Raw genomic sequence first — 6,768 nt, forward strand, 5'->3', positions numbered from 1 at the left:
TTCTTGTGCTTGACGGGTGCTGTCCTTAATGACCTGCTGGCTTTCCTGAGCTCCTCTGCCCTTCAGAGCTGCCTCCCTTGGTCCATCCCAAGGAAGATCTCCATACATGTAAGCTACCCCTTCACACATAGGGCATGCCCCTCCTCATCTTGCCTGGTGGTCTCTGCTGAAGAACTTGCACCCTGCCATTGTAGGACTCCATCATGTGAGTGATCCCAGCACATCTCAGTTATTCCAACCATGTGGCACTCCTGTGACAGGCAGCTTTTGCATCTCCATTTGCTCCTGCACCCCAAGCTGCATATGTTTGCATACATTTTGGCTTCAGCACCTCAACTGTGGCGCCGACTGAAGATTTGTCACAGGAAAACATGTTACCAAGGACCTCATGTATGCAAAGGCTTTGATTGCAAGTGGTGGCATAGATAGCAGGTGGCAATGTAACGGTGAAAGGGGGTTCCCACTAAGAGAGCAAAGCCTGCAGTGCCCAAGGCCAGGGAGAAACACAGCTGGGCCTTGCAGGAATGCCAGGAGAGTGGTTGGCTGCCTGAGCTGACTCTGCAGCACCTTGGGGTCTGTGACGGATGCGAGCTGATCTCCAGGCAGGACAAGGTGCCAGTGAAGAAGTCTGTGGGCCTGGGCAGCCTGTGATCCAGCCACCCCGAGGACATCATTAGCACAGTCCCTGTTCACATCATCTGCATGGGTGAGAAGAGGTTCAGAGGGCAGAGAGCGAGAAGGGTTTGAGAGTGCAGAGACTAGAGTGGAGGCCTTGGTGTGATGTGCCTCCCATTTATGCAGCACACATGGATGTAGACGGGATGGACTTTGCCTAAAGGCAGTGGTGGGGTTCATTTGTTTGGGCACAGGTAGGAAATCCAAGATGCCCTGCGGCACTTGTCCATCGCCACTGCAAAGGGCGATTATTTTCCTCTAGGTCCCATGCTGTATCTGCTAGAGGCAGGTGGTTGTGCTGGACTCCCCAGGCATCTGAAATGGCCCTGCAGGCCTATTTCGATGTCTTTAAATCAAGCGTCTGTGCTGAATTACATTAGCTCTTTGTAACATTGGGATCTTCATCTATCTCAGCTTCCGCGTGAGTGGAACACTAGTTGTAGTAGGCATCTAGTGTCATTTCAGATGGCCAAAGAAGTTCTCCACCTGGTCCCTAGCTGGTGCTCCATAAAGATGTGTGTCTCCCAGTTGCTCCATCAGAGCAAGCAGACACTGGCACATGCCTGGGACCACCGCTGTCTCTTCAAATATCACCAGGTGTTTGCGTGTGAGCAACTGACTCCCACCCTCCCTCTGCAGTGATTATAACCGGAGCTTAGACAAGGAGCTTGAGTGCAGACATCTCTGTTGTGCCCACTTCAGCTTGGGCAAGGGGAATCCCACCTCCTGTGTGTCTATGGAGTTCATGAGAGTTAGCTGAATTCCACTGCATGCCAGGGGCTTCTAAATGGGCATGAGATGCCCAGATTAACTCATCTGAATCAGCATCCAAACCATGGGAAAATGAGGTTCCTTCTTGGCCCTTTCTAGGTGTCCTGCCTAGTTAAGACATCGGAATATGGATTTCCAGGGTGGGACGTTTCTGCCTCTCGTAGATAACGATCCTCTGATGCAACAAGTGACAATGCTGTAACTGGTTTCTCTGCGTTATTTAGAGAGGGAGCAATGGTGATTATTTCGGTTTACTGCAGTGAACATTTCCCAGGAGGATGGAGCGCACGGGACAGAAAAATTCATGCCTTCAGCTGGGCCACTGTTGCCGAGCGGGTCCAGGCTCATGGGATGGAGGGAGCTCATGGCAACCTGACAGCACTGCCCAGAGACAGCTGTGTGCAGGAGCAGCTCCTCTGCAAAGAGCAGCAGGGCTCTGGGCACTGCCTGCTACTGCTGCCAGGAGACGAGACAAGGCAGAGAGAAGTGAAAGGCAGTGTGGAGTGGGAGGACGGCTGACAGTTCATTGTGGGAGAAAGCTTCACAGCCCTTGTCACGGTAAATCTCTGGCTGCAGGGCAATGCTACTGAGGTTCCTGGAGGGGTCTGCTAAACCCAAAACCTGCCATCCCACATCTGTTTTTTAAGGATGTCTCTCCCAGTTTTTCCTTTGCAGTGGAGAAAGAGGTGCATGAGAGCAGGGATCTGCTTCCACACCATCACAGGGACAGGGCATCCTGCTCCTTTTTCTTGGGGACAGCTGCAGGGTTATGAAGCTGGGGTGTGCACATTTGTCTGCATGGACTGTACTTCAGAGCAGTGTCCCTGTGCCCCAGGGTGCTGTGTGCCCGGGACAGTGACTCTTCCACCTGCGAGGGTCAGCACTCAGCCTGCCTGGGGAGCTCCCCACAGCATTGTGGGGAGAAGCTCTGGTTGGGAGGAGAGACCCCCGGCAGGGCAGGTTCATTCTCCTGATGAGAGGGTGCTGCATTGGTCAGGGCTGCCCAGAGCTCCAGCTCACTCCGAGGACATTTCTGGAGGGGCCTTTTCAAAAGGAAGGTCAAAGTGGGGGATGCATGAAAGGGAAGGAGCTGTCATGAGTCTGTGCTTTCAGTTATTTTCTGTTTGGGTGGGGTGAAATGAGATTGGATTTGTCAGGTTTAGACAGGAGATGGAGGCTCCAAAACAGTGACCCTGAGAGAGGATCAGTTCTGGGAGGGACTCAGCAAATGCCTTCATCCACCCCTCAGTCTAAGGACAGAGCCAGCATCACCTTTCCAGCCTCAGCAAGGTTTCTCTCACCTGCTCCATAGCACTTGCAAAGAAGAAGGTGCTCTTGGGCAGTGTCGTTCACCCAGGAGGCTTTTGCAGGGCAGAGCTGAGCACCCAGCGGGTGGGATGGTGTCTGTGAGCACTGACGGGGGAGAGATGTGGGGAGAGAGAAACAGCTCCCCGCAGGGATGGCTCCAGGCAGCAGAGTCATGGTCAGAGTGTGAGAGGAAACTGTCAACTCCAACACCTCCTCTCCTCTCCCAGCCAGCACAGCCCTCTGCTCTCAAGGCTGGGGGGTCCATGGCAGGAGTCGTTTCCTCAGCAGCCGGACCTCCAGGAGAGGAGACACTCCTGACTGCCCCTCTGTCCCTCCCTGTCCTTGCCTCCCTCACCACAAATATCATGATATTGCTGCACATTTGCCACCTGTCCATGCTGCCTTTGTCCTTCCCCTTGGACTCTCTGGGCAGGGGGGTTTCTGATGCAGTTCAGACACTGACCCTGCAGGTCCTGCCATGCAGACAAGTCCTTGACAGTGAGGTGCCCAAGTGCCCCTCTAACCTGTGGGGTTCTGGGCAATGCAGTGGGGGGGTCTGGGAATGAGTCAGGTCTCTGGTCAGGACACTCCATCCTTAGGACATTCCGCCATTTCCCTGGGGTGTCTGGCTGGGCTGCAAGCTGCCCTCCACAAGCACACAGCTCTCCCATTGCAGCTGCGTGTTATCTAGGTGCCCCATGGGGAAGACACCTAGGTACTGAGGCCACGCTGGGAAATGCTGCTTGGAGGCTGGATGTGGGCAGCTGGAAGGAGCCTGATGTGTTGCTGTCTAGAAGGGGAGGGCTGAGACCTGCCTCACATTCCCTCAGAAAGAGTGCTGATGGGCACTTTGCAAGTGCATTCCTCTGCTCTCCACGGTGTCGTTTCTTTTTTGGGTAACGCAAGTGCAACTGTCCTCCACCTCCGAGGTGCGAGCACAGGGCAGCTGGGAACAAGGCAAATGGACAGACAGCTCTGCTCCCTCTGCACTAAAGCCAGAGTGAATCCTTTTGCCTCTCTGGAATCACAGCTGCTCACTCTGAGTGCAGCAGCAATGCTGAGGGTTTCTACCTCCAAGAATCCTCCTCCAGTGTGACAGGGTCAGCTAAAGAAAACCAAAAATACTTAAAAGTATTCATGAACTCACATTATGTGGAACTGGGAGTGAAGATGCTGAAAATCCCTTCAGCATTATGGATGGACGAAATCTGACTGGAACTGGGAATATAACAGTGTAGTCACCCCTGTTCCCATGTCGGCAGTGCTGTAGGTCAGGGCTGACTCCTCTGGAGTCCACAGGCAGAGGCCCCTGCTCCTCATGTCAAATACAGCCAGCACAAACCAGAGGTCAAGTGATGGAGCTCAGTGATGGTGCTGCTGAGATGGGGAGAAGTAATGTGTGTTTGTTCTGGGTTTTTTATGAGAAATTTTTGATCAGACAAGTTTCTCCTAACTTCTCAATATCTCTTCTTCCTCAGACAGTCCCCCCTGTGCCCTAAAGGAGCAAATGTGCAACAGCAGCTCCCTCAATGAGTTCCTCCTCCTGGCATTAGCGGACACATGGGAGCTGCAGCTCTTGCACTTCTCGCTCTTCCTGGGCATCTACCTGGCTGCCCTCCTAGGCAATGGCCTCATCATCGCTGTTGTAGCTTGCGACCACCACCTCCACACCCCCATGTACTTCTTCCTCCTCAACCTCTCTGTTCTGGACCTCGGCTCCATCTCCATCATTGTCCCCAAATCCATGGCCAATTCCCTGTGGGACATCAGGGCCATATCCTACTTGGGATGTGCTGCACAGGTTTTCCTGCTTGTGTTCTTGTCTGCGGCAGAGTATTTTCTTCTCACAGTCATGGCCTATGACTGCTATGTTGCCATCTGCAAACCCCTGCACTATGGCACACTCATGGGCAGCAGAGCTTGTGTCAAAATGGCAGCAGCTGCCTGGGCCAGTGGTTTCCTCAATGCTGTGCTGCACACTGCTAACACGTTTTCAATACCACTCTGCAAAGGCAATATTGTGGACCAGTTCTTCTGTGAAATCCCCCAGATCCTCAAGCTCTCCTGCTCAGAATCCTACCTCAAGGTGGTTTGGGCACTTGTGATTAGTGTTTGTTTAGGCTTTGGGTGTTTTGTTTTCATTGTGCTGTCCTATGTGCAGATCTTCACTGCTCTGCTGAGGATCCCCTCTGAGCAGGGCCGGCACAAAGCCTTTTCCACGTGCCTGCCTCACCTGGCTGTAGTCTCCCTGTGTATCAGCACTGTCCTTTTTGCCTACCTGAAGCCCCCTTCCCTCTCCTCCCCAGCTCTGGATCTGGTGTTGACTCTTCTGTACGCAGTGGTGCCTCCAGCAGTGAACCCCCTCATCTACAGCATGAGGAACAAGGAGCTCAAAGATGCCCTGAGGAAACTGATTCAGCTGGTAGAATGTCAACGCCAATAACCATCCCATGTGCATCATCTCATCATCCCCAGGGTATTTTCAGTCAAAGCTATGAATTGCTCATTTCTTTTTGTTTTACTTTTCTATATTATATTCATTTTGAAAGGAAAACAATTGGGTTCTTCCTGCTTCTACTCAGGAATCCCTCTCCCGAATCTCACCCAGAGACTGTGTTGAAGCAGGTAGCCAGGCTTCCCCCTTCATCAGCAGAGATGGGGAAACCTCAGAGCCCCCTACTCTGAACTCCCTAGGATGCCCCCAGAGCAATGAGGAGAGTTTCCCTTGGCAGTGTCTGTTTTGGCGCTGTCTCTTTTGACACCAAGGGGGCTTAGGGGCACAGAATCAGGCTCAGACAAGTACAGGTGGGGTGAGACCATGGGTTCCATGTCCATTAGGAGAGCTCAGCTCCCCTGACCACAGTCAGAGTGTGATCTCACACCCCTCTCCTGTGAGAGTGGCAGCTGGTGGTCACTGTGGACTGGTGCCTTCCCTCTACAGAACTCCAACACTCAAAGCAGATCAGGAGCAAAGGGGAGGAGAGTTTGGATGCAGCTTGTGAGGATGGACCCTCTGCTCCTCAGTACCTTCCCCCTCTGCCGCAGCAGGCATTTCCTGGCTGCAGCCTTTGAGTGGGTGCTGTGGCTTTCTCAGAGGCACATCCACACAGCAGCAGGACTTTCTCTGAGTGGAGCCTCACAAAATGAGGGATGGTCCACGGTGGAATAGCCAGAAGGTAGAGCAGTAAACCCAGGCATGCATGGGGAAACAAGGGCTCTGCAATCCCCAGAGAGGCAGTGGAGACCCAGAAGGCGCAGGGAAGGGTCACTGGAGAGTGATTCCTGCACCCTCAGAGAAACACCACAGGCTGGAGCTAGTGCATGCCCAAACACATCTCCTGCCATTGCAAAAGTCCTGGGGTCACTCTGAGCACCGTCCATGAGCACAGACACGCACCAGCAGTATCAGTGGTGGAGATCCCTGTCCAGTTGGGTCTGCTTCCCACCCCGACCAGCATGGCCAGGGCTGAGTCAGGAGTCACCACAGGGCTCTGGGGCCCCACAGCCGCTCGCTCTGCAGAACAGCACTGCCAGCCTGGGGCCCTGCGGGGAGCACAGGGCAGGGCTGCAGGAACAGCCAGGCCAGCACAGACACACTGACCTGGGCAAAGGCTCCCTGGGGAGCAGGGCTGTCCCAGGAGAGAAGCAAGGCAGCGTTCAGAGATAGGAAATGAGAACAAGAACCTGTGCACCAGCTGGGGGCAGGCGGCTCTGTCCCCGGGGCAGCAGGAGCTGCCAGAGGGGCTGCAGGGTCAGGGCTCTCGTGCTGTGCTGGGTAGAGGGGTGAGCATGGAGGCAGACAGGGAGGGGGATCTGCTGTGCACAAGAGCAGGGGAGACAGAGAGTGACCGGCGTCATTGCAGGGCCTTGTCTCCCTTGCTGGGGAGCTCCTGCCCTTGTCCTCGGGCCTGGCCTGAGTTACACTGTGGCCATGCCTGTGCCTGGCCCTGCACCTCTCAGGTGCTGACCTGACCCTTTCCCCATCCTGCTGACCTGACTCCCCATCTCTACCTT

Source organism: Apteryx mantelli, unplaced genomic scaffold (assembly GCF_036417845.1).
Source record: "Apteryx mantelli isolate bAptMan1 unplaced genomic scaffold, bAptMan1.hap1 HAP1_SCAFFOLD_20, whole genome shotgun sequence".
NCBI classification, from domain to species: domain Eukaryota; kingdom Metazoa; phylum Chordata; class Aves; order Apterygiformes; family Apterygidae; genus Apteryx; species Apteryx mantelli.